At 36.2% G+C, this 23609-nt stretch overlaps 1 non-coding gene across 1 annotated transcript; it reads right to left on the minus strand.

The window, feature by feature from the left end:
• Positions 1 to 22639: 22639 nt before the first annotated feature.
• On the minus strand, positions 22640 to 22746 carry LOC131393044 (U6 spliceosomal RNA). Its single transcript, XR_009215835.1, has one exon. It is a non-coding gene; the product is annotated as a U6 spliceosomal RNA (small nuclear RNA).
• Between the last annotated feature and the right edge of the window lie 863 nt (positions 22747 to 23609).

Genomic DNA, 23609 nt, shown 5'->3' on the forward strand with positions numbered 1-23609 from the left:
AGGTACTTATTGGGTTCCTCCCATTTCTCCTCATTTGCATAATTTCATCCACTCTGTGGTCCATTTGAATCTCATCCCAGTGTGCCTCTTGAAGAATGGTTTGCTTAAATTCCTTGTGGCAAAGAACAAAGCATAAAAGGAAAATCATTTCTATAGTGAATTTTACCCATTCATATTTCTGAGCAGTATTTGCTCAAAGTCTTAAGGATATAACCCAAGCAAAAAAATCTGTCTGTGGCTGCTGGCCCTCAGATTTTCAGTGAGCCCTCGAAATACACTTTTGTGGAGTCTTTTGCTTCTTGCTAGGAACTAATCTCTTTAGATTGTCAGATTGTCCCCTAAACTGATAATTAAACATGAAAAATTAGGCTTTGGGGAAGTCACAAGGATAAGAATAAACAAGTTATTGACTTCTTCCTTAGTGTTCTGTACCAAGAAGAAGAATAATTTATTTCCTTTAATACCTAAAATTTCTTGATAGTGAACTTTTCTATTCTCTTTTGACTGTTTCTTTCTAATTTCGTTGTAGGTCAATCATAGCTGAGGAGAATTAGTGTTTGTTTTACACTATGTCCCTTGTACTTAGAAGATAATATATGCTTAATAAATATATGTTTATTGAATGAATAAATAAATAACTGCTCTGGTTTCAAAAAGAAGATGAAAATGCATTGGACCTCTGTGCATTCAAAAAGTAAATAAGTAACATGAATGGAGAAACTTGAATTTGGGAAACCAGAAATAATATCAAATGTTGAATCAAGGAGTTGTTACCTCCAAGAACCTATTGGTCAGTTTAATGGGTTGAATTTTGTCCCTCTAGAATTTATATGTCGAATTCCTAGCCCTTAATATTTAAGAATGTGATCTTAATAGGGTCATTGCAGATGTAATTATTTTGGATGGGGTTATATTGGAGTAGGGTGGGCCCCTAATCCAATATGACTGATGGCCTTACAAAAAGGGGAAATTTGGACAGAGACACACAGTGGTGGACCTATGTGAATACTGGAGAAATGCTGCCAGAGTCAAGGAAGGCCCAAGATTGCTGGAAAACCAGCAGAAACTAAGGGAGAGGCATGGAGTGTATTCTTCCTCACAGCCTTCAGTAGAAACCAACACTGCCAATGTCTTGAATTGGGGCTTTTAGCCTCTAGAACTGTAAGGCAATAAATTTCTCTTGTTTAAGCCACCAAGTTTGTAGTATAAGATGTGGAACCCATGGATATGGAGGGCTGTCTAAGGGACTTGAGCATCCATGCATTTTGGTATCCCGGGGGTCCCAGAACCAATTGCCTGTGGATACCAAGGGACACCTGTACTTGTTATGGCAGCTCTAGCAAACCAATGTAGTCATTAACAGTGATCTTATTTTTAAAAGTTGGTAGAGGTACTTGGGCCAAAGTCAGTAGATCAGACAATGTTTCCCCTTTATACTCAAATTCAACTAGTTCAGGGAGGAAACTGTTTTTTGACATATGCAATTAGAAAAATCTGAGTGGGGGGGTGGAACATTTATTACCGAAATACAAGGGGTGTGTGTGTGTGTGTGTGTGCGCGCGCACGCGTGTGTGTGTGAGCGTGTATGTGTAGGGGAAGGTTGTGCAAAGGAATGTGTTCTTAACTAAGAAAGTTGGGTGAGTTTATGCAATGTTTCCATTTCCTAACAGGTCTAAGAGGTCCTACTCAGAGGTTTCACATGATTAAGTTATGGGTAATGAGACATGTTTTTCCAGTGCCTTATCCATTTCTCTAACTTTATATTAAAAAACTTAGTGAACTCAGTGAAGACTCAGGGACATTCATACCTAACTTAATATGAGGGGTCTGAGAACCTTCAAAAACAGGGAACAGTTTAGCTGCTGAATCTTGCCCAAAAGATGAAGGCTATGCCAACTGTTGGGAATACATATTCTCTTATTTTCATGCTTTTCTTCAGGGAGGCGATCGTAAAATAGGATGGGAAACCTCTCCTACTGAGGACTTTTTAGGAGACTTAGTCTAGCAGAAAGCCCCTCCCAACACACAAACAAAGGATAAAGGGTGAAATTTTCTTACAATGGCTTCCATGGTGAATTTCTAGAGCAAAATTTATTTCCTCTGATGCAGATGGGTCTTGGGTGCCATATCTATAAAACATGCGTAAAACAGTAAAGCGCATGCCAAATGTGAAGTGGTTGAGAAGGGAATTTTTCCATAATTCCTTGGGAGAACCCCATTGACAGTCAGTTTTTCTTCTCTTCATCAAAGACTGGAAAAGAAGCAGTGAACCAAGGCTGGGCATTTGAAATGAGGTGGAGAGTGGAAGCTGTTTACATGACTTTTTTTGTTTTTTTGGGTACTGTTGCTTTCCCACATCCTACTCTGACTCTTTTTAAACTTCATGTTGGCCATTCAGAACAAGAGAACAATTTTAGAGATGTGTTAACCTGTTATAGACACAGCTGCCCTAGCATTTGGGCTTGTGTGGGAAGGAATGCCACAGCCACAAGCAATTCCTGTTGGCGTTGGTACTAAGACAGCATCTAAGAGGATCCTTCTACTCTTTAAAGTGTAATAAAACACGTATTTTAAAAAGAGTGTACTCATCTGTAAATACTTCAGAATAACCCTCCATGTAACTAGTTAGGGTGGGGAATTCAGTAGAAAGGTACTTTCAGTCAATGTGTTTTCATATTCATTTTTATTGAAACAGATATTAGACTACCACTCTAATTTTGTAACTATGGGCTGGCAGAACAGTTCTTACGTTATTAGCAAGATCTATGAAAACAGCGAAGGTAGAAAAAATACGGTAAATGTAGAGTCAAGAGTAAATAACAATGTTAGAGGGAAAACCACAGGAAGGCAGAATCACTGGTTTCAGCCATTGACTGGAGATGAGACTGCCCAACCAGATGTGCAGATTCATTTATTCTCCTTTTATGAGAATATGTGAATTTTGTTTTGCTTTGATTATTTACATGACTTGGATTTCTTTCTTGTTTTTTTCCCCTCAAGAGATAAAAAACAGAGAGATAAAAAAATCAGTTATTCCGAAGAGTAATTAAAAATGAGTTAATAACCATACATTTACACAGACAGGGCTTTATTTTTGTCATTCTGTTTGTCTAAATAAATGAAAAAACAGAGGTATCCAAACCAAATTTTTCCTTTGCTGTTATTAGTCATCCAAATATTTGCATTCTCGTTGAGTTAGGGTTTTAGTCTAAATAGCTTTCAATATGCTAAAATAAGTAACAAACTATTAAGTAATGGTAGAGTTTTTTAATTTAAAAATTTAATTTATTATGCAGTGGTGTATGTTAATTAATAGCTATTCAAACATATGTTAATTAAAATGGTTTTCCAGTAGTATTATATTTACTAAAATATTTAAATAGATAACAATGCTGCCCGAAGTTAAAAATTTCTTATTATTTTCTTAGATTAAAAAATAAGAGCTTTTGGGCCAGCCCTGGTGGCCTAGTGGTTAAGTTCGGGGCACTCTGCTTCAGCAGTATGGGTTCAGTTCCTGGGTGCGGACCTACACTGCTGGTTGGTGGCCATGCCGTTGTGGTGGCCCCTTACAAGATAGAGGAAGATCGGCACAGATGTTAGCTCAGGGCAAAACTTCCTCAGCAAAAAAAAACAAAAAAAGCTTTAAAGATTCCTTAAAAGACAATACAAAATAAAACAAAATAGACTCTTTCAATTACTGTAAAGCTTCTGTTTCTAGATATATGGCAACATATAATGTTTTTCTGTATAATTTTTCCAAAGGCCACTATTATAAATTCAGAGATGTGTTTTTCCAGAAAATATTTGGCTTTAAACATCATAGAACATGTTTCTATTTTAACTGAATAAAATTTAATTTTAAATAAAAATACCAACTGAAAGGACATCAATTCTCAATTTATTAACATTAATACATTTTACCTTAATATATTAACTGGAAAGAATTACAGAAAAATACACAAGGTTGAAATTGCTTTTTGAAAACATGGACCAATTAGTATATTATGGTGATGGCAAGGCCATACATTAGTAAGAAGGCAGGGCCTTCAGGCCTTCTTGAAATTGCCTACCTGCCATCCTCCACATCTCCATCAGTGTGCCTCATTTTCTGGAAAACACCTCCTCCCAGCAGTAAAGGACTGGCCGTCATTATCTGCCTTGGGACTAAGAGGCCCAATCTCATCATGCCCTTCATCTCTGAGATGTCAGTCAACTCATCTTCCTCTTTCTAATCTCAGTGTACATTATTATTCTCATCCCATCTCTCACTCCCTACTTTGATCCCTCCCACTTAGCATTATTTTCATCCTTTCCATGGTTTTGAAGACGCAGCTAATTCCTTTATATCCTCAGCCTTTTTATGAAAGTTTTCTTCACCTTCTTGCTCTGAAACCTGGCTCATATACAACTTTTCCTCTTGTGGTGTCAAGTGGCAGCTGTATCTCCAACAAACTTGCTATCATGGGCCCAGACGTGAAGTAGGTATGCTCTTTGCTTCTTTGAAGCTGAGGCAATTCTTACTTCCTCCTCTCTAAATTTCCCCAGTTTTAAATCTCATGTCTTCAGATTGTAACACTGTTTGCTCTTCCTTGGGCAAGCGTCTGCTGATTCCAGGACAAACCCCTTCATTCCCTGAAGATTTTAGCCCCTAGGTAAATGTTACTATCTCCAAAGTATCCCTCTCAGACTTTTTGTGAGTAACATCGTCTGGGTAGACCTTTCCATAGATGGGCCTCTCTGTTTTTGACTTCCTTTCTACTTATCCTGTCCTCTGCCTACCTCAGTCACCCATTCGCACAGTCATGATTTTGTTGTTAACAGCAAGTGCACACCTTCCATGCTGTCAATTTCAAGTGTACCACCTTCTGGTACCACTGCATACCTTTCCAGCTCATTCTTTCCAGTACCCTGACTCAAACAATCCTTGACCCTGTATAGACTCACAAGCCATTCATCCTACTGCCTGTTCCTTGTCCCACATCCCCTAATGTTAGGGTGACCCCACGTTCTAGTTTGCATAGGAGAGTTTTGGTTTAAACCTGTTATCTCAGCAGTATAATTAATAGTGCCCTAGTTTAAACAATAAATTATATGGTTATTCTACCTAATATTCTCACTCAACCTAAATTCTACACTCAACTAAAAGCATTACTTTACATATTTTTGTAATTTTTGACTGCCTTGTCCCTCTTTCCCGTAATCAACTCTTCAGCAAAATCTCAACCCTGGTGAAATCCAACACTCCAAATGCTTTATATCCCGCCTGTATCTCAATGGGCCCAGAATCAAACACACAACTGGGCTGTCTGATCTCATGTTAAATTCATGATCCCTAACTTCAAGGTGCCCCTTATTGCTATCGAGTAATCACACTGTGTTTCTCTGCTCCATTTACTCCTCCACGCTCCCAGATGATCATTTCATGTCTTCTCTCATCTTAAACTTATCAAACTTCTTAACCTATCTTCACAGTGAGCTGATGATCTCCTATTTCACTGAGAAAAAGTGAAGCAATCAGAAAAGAACTTCCACAAACTTCCACCCCCAAGGGAGAACCTACCTATCACCAAACCCTCTGCCTGTGCACTAGACCCCACCCCACCTCACCTACTGGACTCTTCTTTTGCTATCTTATCCCAGACACAGTGCACTTACAAATACCATCAGCTCATCTTTCAAATAACCTTCTGCCCATCTTCACTGCTTCTACCCTGATCCAAGACATTGACATCTCTTAACCGGACAGTGATAGCAGCTGAATCACTGCTCTTTTTGCTTTAACCCACATCTCCTAGTTTATTTGCAACACAGCTATTAAGTGATCCTGTTAAGATATGTTACATCGTATAATTCCTCTTTTCAAATCCTTCTAATGGCTTCACATTTCACTCCAAATAAAAGCCAAAATTTTAACAATGACTTATACAAAGTCCTATAAATGTCTGCCTCCCCTCTTACCTTTCTGAGTTCATCTTCCGTTATCCAATCCTTATGGATTAATCCTCAGCTGCACTGGCTTTCTTGCTGCTCCTCAAACACTCCAGGAATCTTGCTTCTTAGGGATTTTACACTGAAAGTTTCCCGTCCCTCAGCTATCTTCCCCTCCACCCTCAATGCCATATGACAACTCACAGGATGCCTTCTCCATGAGGCCGCTCTAGTCCATTCTTCTTAAAATGGAAGTCCCCATCCCAAGCCAGACTCTCCTTATTCCTGGTCCTTGCATTGTTTTTCTCCTTAAGACCTACTCTCTCTCTTTCCTTTTGTAACCACTTCTTTTATTTAGAGGATTAATATATAGCTATATATTTTATGTGCATATATATATTATTTTTTCTGGAATTCACTGATGACTTTCTATTAGTTGAGAGAATAAAGAACAATATTTTTACGAACACAAAATCTGATGGTGTGGTGGTGAGGAATATGCCCAGAATACTTCCTTTCCTACTTACTAACTGTAAAACTTTAGACAAATTGTATGACTTCTCTGATGCTCAGTCTATCAGTCTAAAGGAGAAAAGACTAAAATTGCACTTTACTTTTTCTTTATTATTTGGAGATTAAATACAAATGTATGCACAATATTTAACATAAAACCTGGTAGAAATTAGTTTAATAATAAATCTATTTTCACTAGTTGTTAATTGTTATTGCTGGAATTATTTTGGTTATTGATAAGATGGCCAATAAATTCAGCCTATATTTCAACCTTCAGGGCATCCCTGCATCATTTCTGTGGAGTTATGAGATTGATTATGATGGATAAATGTAAAGTTGGTAGAAAATCAAAGCTTAGCAAATTTTAAATTTTACTTTGATGATAGGCTATGTTGAAATGCAAAATTTCAGTTGGTTTGATGTCTGCAGAAAGCACTGGGAGAAAAAATTACGTTCCTGACATGACTAATTCAAACACCTACATTTCAAGTGTAAATAATTCAGCAACAATAAGAATTTCAGGTGGACAAGTTAGAGCTCCAATATTGCTGGTAGTTCACTTTATCTGAATTCTCTGTGAAGAGGAGGCCAAGATTAAAGTGATGAAATCTTCAACTCTAGAGGGTAGTTATTGGACCATCTTAGGGTTTTTGTAAACCCAGATTCCAAAAGAATGGTAAAAATTTGGTTCTCTTTGGGTTTTTTGTTTTACGTAAGTGGCTTAATTTTCAGAAAATGATACTGTCATAACATCTAAAAAAAGTCTAATTAATAGTTTTATTTTCAGTAATTGCTAATTGGGTAAGATCCAAATTTCTTGGAAATAAGACTCCTTTAATGGTGCAAGAATGTTAGTAGGTCACTAAATTTCTCTTGCAGAGAAAGATGAATAATAAAGAGTTTTAAAATAGTCTCCATTATATAAATATAGAATCAAAAATAAGATTTCCCCCCAAATTGTAGGATAAAATCTTTCTGTACATTGGTGTGTTGAATTACAAGTATAACTGTGTACTTTTTTTTTAATAATTTTTATTTATTTATTTATTTTCCCCCAAAGCCCCAGTAGATAGTTGTATGTCATAGCTGCACCTCCTTCTAGTTGCTGTATGTGGGACGAGGCCCCAGCATGGCCGGAGAAGTGGTGCATCAGTGTGCGCCTGAGATCCGAACCCTGGCTGCCAGTAGCGGAGCGCGCGCACCCAACCGCTAAACCACGGGTCGGGCCCCATAACTGTGTACTTTTACATATGTAAATAAATATCTATTTTAAATGTAACCTTCAAAAAGTCGTTGTTGTTGGGGTTTGGAAATGAAAAAAACATACACACAAAAGAGGTTGGTGATCGACCACATTTAAAAGAAAACATTCTTGCTGATGAAAAGCATTTTAAAGAGGAAGTCATCGGCCTTATCTCAGAAAAGATCTATTCCACTGCACCTAATTACTCCTCAATAAAGCTTGGAATTGGAAACAGTCTCCCACTCCCACTATCTAAATACCAGTACACTGTAAATCTACCCTTCCACCAGAACTGATTGCTGCAAGGAATAATTTGAACCAGAAATACTTAAGTAGGGAGAATGCATACCAATCTGGCCTTCTTTGTGAATTGCTTCAAACAACAGATTCTTGGCAGAGTAACCTACAAAAGTTGCTCTTTACAGCAGGGATCAGTATCAGCCAATATTTCTTCTTAATTTCTCCAGGGTACCTAAAGGGCGGAAACATTGTGAAGATAGGTCAACACCCTTCTTACAAGCTTCAAATTGCTAACTATTAATATTTTGTGAACTGCCTGCTTTTAATTATCCATATCCATATTGACTAGTTAGCAGGTGAAATTACTTAACTCCTCAAGGAATATATGTGGACTCAAATCAGCAGTTATTATTAATAACCTCTCCTTAGAGGAAACTTACATCAAGTGAACCATCCCAGCTGCCCCCATCTTACAAACAGAATTAATCGTTATCATTCCTGGTAAGCAGTTGAAAGGCTACAAGAGTGAAACCATCCAAGACACCATGATAACTCTTCTCGGACAAGTTGGAGGCAAAGCCAGACTACTACATGAAGATAGCTTGCTCAGAATCTCTTCCTCAAATGACCTGGACTTTCTCATCCCCTAGGCCATGAGCAACACCAGGTTGAAAGAGATTGGGAAATGCAATCTCACAAGAAACGTCTACAGGGTAATGATGCAGGCAACCATGATTCACAAGCACTGAAATAGTGCAGGAGCAAATCACACAGAGAAACAAGGAGATCTTAAAAAGAAAAAATTCTGGAACTGAGACAGTCCTGCTGTTTGGCCTTCACCTTATCCTGGTGTGAAAACTAGCGTCAAGGGAGACAGCCTCAAGAGCTACGGCTGATGACAACTCAAAACAGCTGACTGAGTAGCGGAAGCAAGAAGACAGCCATACATAATTCCCAGCCCCCTCCTGTTACTACTGTGTTTGAAGTTCCAGATTCTCTGCTAATCACAAATTCATTCGAGCTAGGAATAAGCCCTCCTTTCAGATTACAGCTAAACTTGGGAAGGTTTAACCACACTACATATAGCTTTATATGCTTATTTAGCTATATTTATATAGCTAAATATCTTAGCTATATATATATATATATACAGCTAAATATATATCTTATATTTATATAAATATATATCTTATATTAGATATATTATATATATCTTATATTTAGCTATACATGTTTTATTTGAATTTATTTAATCAGATTGCTTTCTTCCTAATATCTACGTGAAATTCGCAGCTATAAGAAAGGAAGTTTTAATGAAAGAAAGAGAGAGAAAAGGTCGTTTCTAACCATGAAACTTGGAGGACAACTTGGTGCCTCTTTGAAGTTTTAGGCCTTGTAAAGCTGAAAAGAAAATGTGGAGTGATGGGTGCTGGACCCTGCAGGATTGAGTACAGAACTACAGAGTGGTGGGGATGGGTATTAAGCGTTTTGCTTGGGGCTAGTGGGCTAGCCATTGCTAGAAACTTCCATTCTTCCCTTATATCTTGGTGCTTATGCTATGAGAAAAATGTGCCAAGTAATTGAGTTTATTAATGAAATAGTAGAATTTAATAAAAATTTGTGACATTTTAGATTTGCCATGCCTATTTTGAAATCTGGCATTGTTTATGCTGTTTCCTAGACTTCTTAAAATTACCCCTATCCCACAGACACATTCCCACTTCATCCAATTAATGACATAGGAAACAGATTGTCATTCTTTGCTTCTAAAACTCAGATACATGTATTCTCTGGAGGGCATATTAGTCTGCTAGGGGTAAAAAAAAAAAAAAAACTGGACTCTGTGCCTACTGTATTATATTAGATCTCTTTAATTGTGCCTGAATTTCCTGTCTTGTTTTATTGGTAAGTAATACAAGACATTATTTTTACATTAAAAGAGATGTGGGTATATTTTAGAGAAAAATTCACATGGTTCTAGAGACTTCAAGAAAGTTTCTGCTTCTTGTGAATCACTACCATTTTCATGTCTAGACCTTCGGGGTTAAGTTTTTTCTCTGTTTTAAATATGTGTCTGAGGGAAAGTTTTGAAAGCTAATGAGTAGCATTGTTTGGGGACTAGTTCTGCCACTAACTAGCTGTATGAACCTAACACATCTCTTCACTTCTCTAAATCTATTTCTTCATCTGGAATTTTAAAGGGATTGAAATATTACTCTCCCAATGCCCTCATGGGGACACATTTGTAATAGATGACAACTTTACATCACCAGTTTTGACTGAAAGAGTTGGAGCTCTCAGAACCACATTTCATGACCTATGGTTGACAGGAACTTTGCTAACAGATGTGGGGAGGGACAGCTTATGGAATTCCTTGAGGTAATGTTATGTTATACCAGAAATATCTACTAGGGCTTTACAGAAATTCCAAACATTTTAGTAGAGCCTTTGGAATTCTTGCAGAAATGTTTTACATAGGAGCTGTCATTTCTAATGCGCAAATTTTGTTGTGATTTCATCATGGAACATTTTTATCCTTTCAAACATAATTTTAAGAAACAACTTTGACAGTTATATTCTTCCATAAGATAAAGAACCCTCATTCTGAAGTGTGGAAATTTCCTTAATTTCAATAGAAGAATAATATTCTAAAGTTTAAATATATATATTTATTCTATAAAAAAGTATATATTTAATATATAAAATATATATTTAATATGTATATGAAATACTTTCAATTTTGAGACAGGTAATTTATAAAAGGTAATTTATTTAACTATTTGACCTAATTTAATTTAAATTCACCTAATTTAACTATTTCATTAAGGCAAGATAATCTTAGCATGATGTACTATTACCATAATGTTGCTTCCTTTTGGTTTTTTTTCGTAAATATTTTTATAACTTAGATATTTGAAAACAGAGCTTTGGTGTTTGTTTTGCAGAGAAACCCCAATATTTCCCCAATGTGGCACGAAGTCTTGGCGGCAAAACAGAAATAGTAGCAATCAACATAATGTTTAATCTGGACCCTTCATGACTCTTAAACTAGTAAACTAGAGTGTTAATGATGTCATGGTCAAAAATTGTCATGTACTATAAATGGGTCAATTAGTAGTGCACAGCAACACCCTGCTCCAGGGCCAGATGGAATCTTATAAATGGTGTGTGGAAGCAAAACTAACGCCTTGCTGTCTCTTCACAATGAGTAATGCATCAGTGTGCTCATCACCTTCTAATCAGGGCAAACTGACCAACAAACAACTTTACACCCTGAGATCAAAGCAAAACAAAACAAAGCAAACGAATATAAAGGGATTGTGCTTCCCAGATCTAGTTCCTCCCAAATAAATAAAACCTTATTAATTACACCTCAAAAAAGTAAAAACAAATGTAAAAAAAACCCAAAACCTTAGTGTGATGGTTAACTTCATGTATCAATTTGACTGGGCCACAGGTGCCTAGATCCTTGGTTGAATCATTTCTGGGTGTGTCCGTGAGGGTGTTTATCTCCTGAAGGCGTGAATAGAAGAAAAGACTGAATAAGACCAAGAATGCTTTCTCTCTGCCTGACTGTCTTTGAGCTGAGACTTTGGTCTTTTCCTGCCTTTGGGCTTGAACTCAGACTAGAACTTATAACATCAGCTCTTCTGGTTCTCAGGGCTTCAGATTTGGACTAGAAGTATACCATGGGCTCTCCTGGGCCTCCAGCTTGCCAGCTGCAGGTCTGTGACCTCTCAGCCTCCATGCTCACATGAACCATTTCCTTATAGTAAGTTTCCTTAGATAGTTAGATAGATAGATAGTTATATAGATAGATAAATCTTATTAGTTCTGTTTTTCTGGAGAGCCTAGACTAATATACTTGGGACTCTACCTGTAATTTCTGACTCCCTAATAGAATCGACTTTATCTCTGCCTTTTGCAATGGTGATATGTGAAGACATACTTCTTGTATGTACGGTAATCATGTGAGAATGTTGCTTATTTCTCATGACAGAAAGATTAATTGTAAACTTAGCGACTTTGTTAATCTTCTGTTGTGGTTCCTCCTATCCCCAGTCCCTTTAAATACCTGTGGTGGATTTTTGTTAGTTTGTTGTTTAATGATGAGCCAGTCTTTCAGAAATCCAGACTCTTTTAAAAAATTCTTTACAATTACACGTCTTTGCTAAAATTCTTTATATCCAAATCATCCTTTTCTAGATATATTGCTGAAAATGAAGGGAAAGGAGGTGAGAGAAAATGTAGAATCAAAGCAGACAAGAGAAACAGACCATATAACTTCAGCAATAGAAGTTATCAGACATGGAATTAAAAAAATATGTCACCAATACATTCAAAAAGTTGATGAAAAGATAGAGGATAACACCAGAGAATGGAATTTATCAGAAAAGTATCAAATGAAAGTTCTATAATTAAAAAAATAAAATAACTAATATTAAGAAAAAAGCATAAGAAGAATGTGGGTTCAAATGAAAAGTTATAATATACATACAATTGGGATCACCAGAGGGAAGAGACAGAGAATGGAGCAAAAATTATATTTTAATAAATGATGGTATAGAATTTTTCAATACTGATTAGGAACCTTGAGCCATGGGTTCAAAAACTTTTATAAACCCTAAACCATTTTTTTAAAAAATGACTATATTTATTCACATCATAGGAAAATTACTGCAAACCATGACAAAGAGAAAATCTTAAAAGAAGCCACAGGGAAAGAATCCATTACTTTCAAAGGATCAAAAATAAGATTGATATCTACTTTTTAACAGAAACAATGAAAGACGGAAAACATTGAAATGTCACTTTTAAAGATCTGAAAAAATATAACTACCAAACTAGAATACTATTTCCAAAAAGAAATATGCTTCAAAAAATATAGTGAAGTAGAGACATTTTCAGAAAAACAGTGAAAATTTTTCAGCTCAACACCCACACTAAGGAAATACTGCATTGCATTTTTAGGCAGAATTGAAATTATCCCAGATGGAAGCATAGTAAATCAGTCAGAAATGAAGAGCACAGGAAATGATAAATAAGTGGGTAAATCTGAATTAAAATTGACTGCTTAATGTAATAATACATTAATAATGATTATAATAATATTTCTAACATTTTTTAAACTATACGAATGTGTAATTAAAATTCCTGATAAAATGGCATAAAAGTTGAGGAGAGTAAATGGAATTAAAGTGCCATAAGGTCATTACATTGACTAGAAAATGGTAAAGGATGAATTTAATTTAATTTAAGTAAGGTAAGGATGCATGTTGTGACTTCTAACATAACAATGAAAACAATAATAATGCGATTCAACAATAGAAAAAGACAACCCAATTAAAAAATGAGCAAAGTACTTGAGTAGACATTTCTCCAAAGAAGATGTAAAAATAGCCAGTGAACACATGAAAAGATGTTCAACATCACTAATCACTGGGGAAATGTAAATCAAAGCCACAACGATATACCGGTTCACACCCATGAGAATGGCTATTATCAAAAAGGCAGAAAATAACAAGTGTTGATGAGAATGTGGAGAAATTGGATTCCTTGTGTATTAATGGTGGGAATGTGAAATGGTGCAGCTGCTGTGAAAATGGTATGGTGGTTTCTCAAAAAATTAAACATAAAATTATCATATGATCAAGCAATTCCACTTCTGGGTATATACCCAAAAGCACTGAAAGCAGGAACTTGAACAGATATTTGTACACTCATGTTCATAATAGCATTATTCACAAAAGCTAAAAGATGGAAGCAACCCAAGTGTCCATTGATGGATAAATAGATAAACAACATGTGACATATACATACAATTAAATGTTATTCAGCCTCAATAGGGAAGGATACATGTGCTACAATAAGGATGAACCTTGAAGACATTATGCTATATGAAATAAGCCGGTCACAAAAAGTCAAATACTGTATGATTCCACTTATATGAGGTACCTAGAGTAGTCAGATTCATAAGAGACAAAAAATTGAGTGGTGGTTGTCAAGAGCTGGATGGAGGGGGGAGTGAGGAGTTACTGTTTAATGAGTACACAATTTCAGTTTGGGAAGATGAAAAAAGTTCTCGAAATTGATGGTTGCACAACAACGTGAATGTAATTAATGCCACAAAACTGGCATTAATTATACTTAAAAATGGCAAATTTTATGTTATGTATATTTTACCACAGTAAACAAAAGAACTTTAACAGCAACAAAAAAATAATAATAATAGAATGTATTACTAACAAGCTAGTGGAAGATGAGTGGAAAAATAAAAATACTTGATTTGTCGAGAAAGGCAAGAAATGAGAAAAGAAGAAACAAAGAACCGATGGGACATATTGGAAAACAAATAGTAAGATGGTAGAAATAAATCTAAATTTAATAGACAATGTTAATTATAAAGATTGGATTAAAAATAAAACAACAATATATATTTGTTAGTTTGTAACCTTGAGAGGTCCCTGGGTGAAATCTGAAATTGGCTCCTGTACACGGAAGGCAAAGAAAGACCGAAGAAGGAGGCAGATCACTCCGGATTGGAAAGTTGCAGGTTTACTAAGCAAGGGGGCTTACATAAGGGGCTTGTCTTGGGTGGCCACAAGATGTGTAGATCTCTGCACCCACCTACCAGAATCTTAAAAGGTTTCATAGAGGTATTAACTGGCTTCAGTCACGTATTCAGTTCAGAAGCTCAACAGCACATTACTCTCTCAGGGCTACATCCTTGAAACAGCTCCTAGTGTGGGAACAGTGGAGAGAATGTAGGCTCCAAGGACATGAGTTGGGGTGAGGAGCCTCCTGTTGCCTGGGTGCAGCTCGAGGGTCAACCAGTGGTCATGTTCCCTTGACGACCTCATCCAACAATATTGCTTACATGAGCTGTATCTTTAATATAAGGACACAGAATAGTTGAAAAAAAAAAGGAAGGATAAGATGACTAGTGCAAATAGTAACCAACATAAAGCTGTAAAACTATAGTAATGTCAAATATTTAAGGAAATGATTATTAACAGAGCTATTCAACAGAAAAATATACAAGGCCCAAATTTGTATACAACTCATACTATATTCTTAAAACTCATACAAACAGATAGAAAGACAAATTCACAGTCATAATTGGAGATTTATATACACTTCATTCAGCAACTAATAGAAGAAGTAAACAAAAATTCAGTATAGGTATCAAAAATTTAAACTATATAATTAAACAATTTGATGTAATATGTAATATATATTATGTAATATATGTAATTCTCTCTCTGTCTACACACACGCACACGTGCATATATATATATATATAACATTGTACTCAACAACTGCAAAATGCATTCTTCTCAAGTGTACATGGAACATTTATCAAAATAGGTCACCGTGTGCTGGGCCGTAAAGCAAACCCCAACAAATTTCACAGGATTTGAAAATGAAATCATAGAGAGTATATTTTGACAAAAATATGATTAAGCTGAAAATAAAAAACAAATAGCAAAGGGGCTGGCCCGGTGGCATAGTGGTTAAGCTCATGTGCTCTGCTTTGGTGGCCCAGGGTTCACGGGTTTGGATCCCGAGTGCGGACCTGCACACCACTTATCAAGCCATGCTGTGGCGGGCATTCCATATATAAAAATGTAGAGGAAGATGGGCACAGATGTTAGCCCAGGGCCAATCTTCCTCAGCAAAAAGGGGAGGATTGGCAACAGATGTTAGCTCAGGGCTAATCTTTCGCACCAAAAAAAACCCAAAAGAAACAAACAAACAAAAAACCAAATAACAAAAATAAAAAGATAGAAAAATCTCCAAACTTTGAAGATTAAGAAATGCATTTATAAATCACCCATGTGCCAAAGAAGAAATCACGTGGAAATTAGAAAATATTTTGAACTAAAATATAACGACAATATTACACAAAAATCTTTTAGGGTGCTGCCACAGCTGTGCTTAGAGGAAAAATTAGTAGATATACATTCATAAGAAAAGCAGAAAATCTGAAAAATTAACAAAGTAAACTTCCATGTGAAGAAGCTGGAAAAAAGAACTAAATAATGTGGAAGCAAGGAAATAATAAAAAGTAAAAGCAGAAATCAATGAAACAGAAAACAAATAGATATTAGGGAAAATAAACAAAATTTGATTATTTGAAAATACTATTAAAATTGATAACCTTACAAAACTATTCCGGCTTTAAAAAAAGTGATAGTGCAACATATCAAAGAAATAAAAAGGATATACCCGTATCTGCTAGACATGGAAAATATATTAGGATTATAATTATATTAAGTGAACCAATATCTTGAAAATCACAACTTACTGAAACTGACACAAGATGGAAGATTAAATGTAAATTGTTCTCTATCTTTTAAAAAATTGAATTCACAATTTAAATTTTCCACTAAGAAAACTCCGCGTTCCAAGGACTTCACTTTGAATTCTTCTAAAAATTTAGGGAAGTGGTATCGTCATTTTTACAAAAACTCTTTTGACCTCACTTTGAATTATTCTAAAAATTTAAGGAAGCGGTATCATCATTTTTACAAAAACTCTTTTGGGAATAGAAGTTGAGGGAATACTTCCCGAAACTTTTTAATGACAAATATAAGTTGATGCCGAAACAAGGCATGGGTATTTCAAGTAAGAAAATTTGGAAGTAAATTTATTTCATGTACATAGACACAAAAATATGAAATGAAATATCAGCAAAATTAATCCAGTAATGCACACAGTAGTGTTTGTTCTAGTAATATGAGTGGTATAGCATTTGTAAATCAATCGTTATAACTTACTGCATTAATAAAATAAAGGAGCAAAGCAGGATCATCTGGTTAGATGCAGAAAACTATTGATAAAATCAATATCTATTTTTTAAATCTATTGGCAATCTGGTATGAGAGGAGAATTTCATACACCGATAAAGGACATTGTGTCAGTTGGTTATTGTAGACAAAAAAATCATCTCAAAACTCAATGACTAAAAATATATATAGTTTTTCCTCTTGATTCTCTTGGTTGACTGATTTGGGGTGGGTTTGGAATTAACAAATAGAAAATGAAATATTCAAATATTATCTTTTAAAATAGCATGGAACAGGGGCCGGCTCGGCGGCACAAGCGGTTAGGTGCACATGCTCCACTGCAGTGGCCCGGGGTTCACCGGTTTGGATCCCGGGTGTGCACCGACGCACTGCTTGGCAAGCTATGCTGTGGCGGTGTCCCATATAAAGTGGAGGAAGATGGGCACGGGTGTTAGCCCAGGGCCAGTCTTCCTCAGCAAAAAAGGAGAAGGATTGGCAGATGTTAGCACAGGGCTGATCTCCTCACACACACACACACAAAATAGCATCGAACATAGCAAATACCTAGGAATAAATCATATGAAAGATGTGCAAAACCTCTACACAGAAAAGTACAAAACAAACATTACTGAAAGAAAGGAAAAAGAACAAATAAATGCAATAATGTACAATGTTTATGGATTGGAAGACTCATCATCTAAAGATTTCAACTATATCCTCCCAGAATAGTAGATGCAACACAGTAATAATCCAAATCCCTGCAGGCTTGTGTGTGTGTGTGTGTGTGTGTGTAGACTGATAATGTGTGTGGAAATTCAGAGAGTCAAGATGAGAAAAGACAATCTTAAAGAAGAACGGGAGGACTTCAACTATCAGATATTGTGTTTTATTATAAAGCTACAGTAAAACTGTGTGGTATTGACACTATCAGACAAATAGTCCAGTTGAGACCCCAGAAAGAATCCAGAATGAAACAAGCATATAAACAATCACACTATTTATAACAATGGTGCCATTGAAATGTAGCGAAGAAAGGTTCATGTTTTCAGTATATGATGCTAGATAAATTGAGTAACCCCATGGTAAAAAAAATAAACCTTTACATTTTCAGCAGAAGCTGCTGGGTCAATTGTATATTCAAATGGAAGGAAAATTGAACTAAACTTTTTCGTATATCTCACACCATATATAAAAATTAATTCCAGATGGATTGAAGATTCCAGATGGACTGCAGATCTAAATGTGAAAGGTAAATTAATAACGCTTCCATCCAAAATTGGAGACTATTTTCATGGCTACAACATGGGTGAGTTGCTTTATAAGTTTGATTGTGAGAAGTCGGTCACGACAGAACATATACTATACTCTATGATCCCATTTATATAGAATTCCAAAAAAAGTAAAACTAATCAACAATGTTGGAAGTCACAACAGTGGTTATCTTGGTGGGCTAATTACTGTGAATTTGTGTCTACTGTGTCTTCTGGAGTGCTCGTTATGTTTACAATACCATTTACAATATTATCAAAAAGAATCAGATGCCTATGAGCAAATCAAATGAAACGTGAGAAACATCTATATAGATAATTACAATATTAAAATTTTTGAGAGAAATGAGGAAAAAATAAATGAATGACGTGACATTTTCATGAGCTGGAAGACTCATTATTGTAAATATGTCAACTATATCCTCAAAACAATAAATGCAAGGCAATCACAATCATGGGATATTTTGTGATATTTCAATATCAACTTATGTATGTTATGCTTCAATAAAAAAATTAGCACAAAAAAGAAAATAAGACATGAAATGAATTGTAATTACCCACAAAAAAAGGAAAAAGAAAAGAAATATGTCGTAGCTGCAGTGTAATTCTTATTCTTTCACATTTAAAAGATGAGGATGTATGACTGTCAAGATATGGTGCTAATACGTTCTATTCCTAGTGTCAAATTTCTCACCTTCTCAAATTGCGTAAGTGCAGACGTTTTGGGCCTTTATACCTACTATTTTCTAGGAAATGACCTTACCATTCCTCAGGAATATTTTAGAAGTGAACTTGGTGTGGAAAGGATCACTGGCCTGAAATATAGTTGCTTGATGGTAGAACTGTTAGCAGTCTTCTCAGTGACTATGGAGCACAGTGATATGCGTATGTGTAAATATCCTGAGGCCCATTATCATGCACTTCACTTCACATGAGATGATGCTTAGGGGAAAGTTATAGTGAAAGTGTTGTGTTATTCTATCGTTTCATTTACAACCAAAGCCTGTGCCTGACCGTAGCATATAATAGGTCCATATGTAAAGAATTTATGAATGTGAAATTACTTAAAATGCAAGATACACTACTTATATAATGATTTATAATTTTATTTTAATTCTGCACAATATTTTATGGAGTTATTGAACAGAAGATTTGTGAATCTTTAGAGATAAGTTAATCCAGCTTCTACTTGACCAAGAATTCCTCTGACTTGTGGGTTTTTTTAAGTGCTCTTTAACACCTCTAGGGATGGGAAGTTCATTATTTTATGGGATAGTTTATTAAATTTTCATAGACTTCTATTAAGTTATTAGAAGACTCTTACGCTAATCTAAAATCTGTTTTCCTTTAATTTATATTTATTGTTTTTAATTTTTCCCTGTGGTGCCACATAGAACAAAAGTTTAATTTTAGGCAAAGATACACATATTTTTAGGTGGTTTACAATGTTTTTTGGTCTTCTAGGTAAAATCAGATTGAAAAATAATCTAGTGCATTTTGATTTAGGCAATATATTGTGTCCAATGAACATTTCTTAAACATGTGTTTTGATTTTTCATAAACAAATTGCTAATTGATTTTTACTCTAGACTTGATTCATTTTCTTCATTCAAAAGTACATCACCATCAACTCAGTTACTAAAGCCAGAAATTCTTGAATTCTCTCTTCCTCCAACTCTCTGCATCTAAACCATCAGCAAATACTATAGGCTGTACCTAAATGACTGCCTGACTTCACTTTTGATCCCTACAGTCTATTCTTCACACAGAACTAGCAATCTTTCTAAATTACAAAACCATGATCTTTGGTAGTAGGCAGCCTGCGAAGAGAGCCCACAATGATCTCCATCTCCTGATACTCACGTCATTGTGCAATTCCCTCCCTCTGAGAGTTGGGTGAGCATATTGGCATCTAATGAATGAATATGACAAAAATAATGGGATGTCACTTCTGAGCTTAGGTTACAAAAGGCTGTGATTTCTATCTTGTTTGCTCTCTCTCCGGCTTTTCTCAATTACACTCTCTAATGAAGCAAGTGGCCATCTTGTGAATTGCCTCATGGAGAGGCCCATGGGGCAACAAAACAAGGGTGGCCTCCAGCCAACATCCAGTAAAGAACTGAGGCCCTCAGTTCCAGAGTCTACACAAAACTGAATCCTGCCAGCAACCACATAAGTGAGCTTGGAGGTGGATCTTTCCCCAGTCAACCCTTGAGATGCCTATAGCCCCAGCCAACACTTTGATTTCAGCCTCGTGGGAGACCCTGAGAGCCAGAGGTCCCAGGTAACCTGCACCTGGATTCCTGAACTATAGAAATTGTGAGATGATAAATGTTGTTGTCTGAGCCTCTGAGTTTTGGGGTATTTGGAAGATACAAATAGAAAACCAATACATACTCCTTTGCTTAAAACCCTTCAAATCGCTTTCAATACAAAATTCCCTGTGGCTAACAATGCAGTCAACAGCCCACTGCCTACTGCTCTATTCCCGCCTCATGCTGCTCTGCTGTTTACAGAGCTCCAGACTGAGCTTCTTTTAGCTCTTGGAGCAAGTGAAGCTCTCTCATCCACTTGAGGTTTTTGTTCATGCTGATCTCTCTGCTGGCGTGTTTTCACGCCCTTTCTTCTCATGGCTGACCCTCATGTCATCCTTTTGTTTTTCTTGAAGCTCTATCTAATAAACTCTCCCCTAATCCCTTGTTAGATACCTTCACCCTCTGTTAGGTTCAGAGCACTTTTCTAACTTCATATAATTTTAATTATTGGGCTTCTTCTTCTTCTTTTTTTTTTTATGAGGAAGATCAGCCCTGAGCTAACATCCATGCCAATCCTCCTCTTTTTGCTGAGGAAGACTGGCTTTGAGCTGACATCTATTGCCAATTCTCCTCCTTTGTTTCTGCAAAGCCCCAGCAGATAGTTGCATGTCATAGCTGCACATCCTTCTAGTTGCTGTATGTGGGACGCGGCCTCAGCATGGCTGGAGAAGTGGTGCATCAGTGCGCGCCCGGGATCCGAACCCGGGCCGCCAGTAGCAGAGCACATGCACTTATCCGCTAAGCCACGGGGCCGGCCCGGGCTGCTGCTTTTTTTAAGCTGCCTCTCTTACTGCCTGGTTAAGCCAAGATTCAACCTGTAGCCCAAGGATCCATACTGTACCATGCTGCCAACGACATTGAACTGTGCTGGTCAGTAACATTCTATATTAATGCATTTGTTATCAAAATTTCTTTGTAGTTTTAGAGGATGCAATCTGAATAGAAAAAAAAATTCAAGTAGTATTTAGAATAAAGAGCAGTAAAGAGTTACAACAAAGAGCAAGTCAAAATCAATGTCAGGTGCAAGCCCTTAATTCTCCTTACAGAACCATAGTTCTGCTCATATGTTGTTTTTGGTATAGTTTTATGTTTTCCTTCAATTTTACATTGTGAAAAACAATTTAGAAATTAATTTGTTTTGTAATATGAAATGTACATTACAATTAAAATTTAAATAACCCTCAAAAGATTGAACTGGATTCTTAGCTGATAAAGGAACACAGCACATTTTTCTCCTTTGCCAGTCATTATGTCCAGCCTGAAAGACACTTGAAATTATTTAAAATACATTGGTGTGAACTGTTTTACTTCACTATCTTCATAGTCATATATTAAGGAGAGAGTCATCAGGGCTGAGTGAATATTGAGAAAAAGAGATCACTGAGTGGTCATGTTTTAGAATTATGCTACCATGTTTTCTTTAACAGTTGCAAAGACTCCACAAACTGAGTAAATGTCATACCAAAAATATTAAAAACCCAGAGGCTGGAAGGCTTTAACATAGGAACTCACAGAAATCCTTCAAAATAGAGTAATGCATTGCTTTTCATTTCAATGAAACATAATAGCATTCAAGACAGGAGTCTATCATTTAGTTTTTACCGTGTTGACTACCCAAAACCCCACGACCACTTTCAATGTGATTTATTAACATGATACAACTATAAAATGATTTCATTCTCAATTGGTCAATTTGATTTGCCCGATTTATTGAATAGTTCCCCAAACTACAAGGAAGGACAGTCAGTCTTTTCTTCCCTTTGAAAATATCCAAGCTTCCCTTTCTTTTTCCTTCTGCTGCTTGCCTCAGGGACATTTCATGCTTAAAAGCTTTGGATTGACTTCTGTGCCCATTGATGCTTCCATTTGCCATCTGTTAGTTGAAGTATTTGTATATTTAGAAACACAGGAAAGATAGAACATGAGAAATTGGGGAAGTTTGAATAGATAGGGCAAAACAACTATCAAACTCCTTGTGTGAACAGTTACTTATTCATCATATGTGGAGAGTTGCAATAAGATATGAGGTTTCAAGACTATTGCATAGCACGACATAAAAGCACCAAAGCAAAGAAAAAATAGGGTTTTGATAACATTGGTTGTAAGAACGTGTGATGAATGTTACACGTACTGGGATTTTTGAAAGTGGAGAATTAGAACAACTTTACTCATAATCTACAAATATTGTTAACTTGTCCAAAACATTATTGGTGGAAGGAAAGTGTTGACATTAAACTTGAGTTTAATCTTTTTAGCATCTTGTTCAGTTTATTGCTGCCTTGAGAACAAAGGGATCTCTTTAAAGATTTTATTTATTTATTTTTCCCCCCAAAGCCCCAGTAGAAAAATATGGAACGCTTCACGAATTTGCGTGTCATCCTTTCGCAGGGGCCATGCTAATCTTCTCTGTATCGTTCCAATTTTAGTATATGTGCTGCCGAAGCAAGCACCAAAGGGAGCTCTTTAATGGGCTACAAAAAGTCACATATACTAAGGGAAGCCAATGAAATTAACTTGGTGAACATGTTGTGATTTAATTGTGTAAATGCTTTTGTAATTTGTAAATTGTGTAAATTAATCCTTTTTAAATTGGATTGAAAAACAAGCATGTTAGAATAATGTTAAGGTATCTTCCTAGGGTCTTAAAAACTCAAAGAGAACAACTTGTAGACTCTTTTATTCCGTAAATTACTCTCTGAGCTTTTAACACACACACACTCACATTTGAACAACAAATGAAAGGTATTACTCATTTGGTTATGTGTCCGGATCTCATGGAATTCTCTCTCCCTTCTCTCCTCACTGTTTCATATGTTTTGCCTTATTTTCCACACTTCCCTCTGGTTCTCCTGTGACTCTGTGCACCTCCTTATGGTGGAGCCCAGCCAGTGTCAACCATTGTTCCCATGGTGTTTACTACCTCAGTTAAATCAGGCTGCAACTGGAATGTGCTTCCAAGATTTCTCTTCCCACAGCAGTTTCTGCTCCCACAAAGAATACATTTGCCTAATATGTCAACATCTGGAAAATCTGCGGTGGTTGCAGTTTATGATCCACAGTCAAAGTCCTGACATCAGCAAATGTATGAGGTAATGTAGAGGAAGGAACTCAGGACATCAAAAACAATACACATGGAGAGTGTTTGACCCCACTCACCCATGGCCCTTTCAGGAATTCAGCAAAAGACTTTTCTTTTCTTAAAGATGGATCTTTAGAGGAGAAGGACTGATCTTCAGAAAGGAAGGATCATAACAGAATTATGGAAATTTACAGCCATAAGGAACCTGAGAGATTGTGTGCGGTATATGCCCAA

This window comes from Diceros bicornis, chromosome 27 (genome assembly GCF_020826845.1).
Source record: "Diceros bicornis minor isolate mBicDic1 chromosome 27, mDicBic1.mat.cur, whole genome shotgun sequence".
Lineage (NCBI taxonomy): Eukaryota > Metazoa > Chordata > Mammalia > Perissodactyla > Rhinocerotidae > Diceros > Diceros bicornis.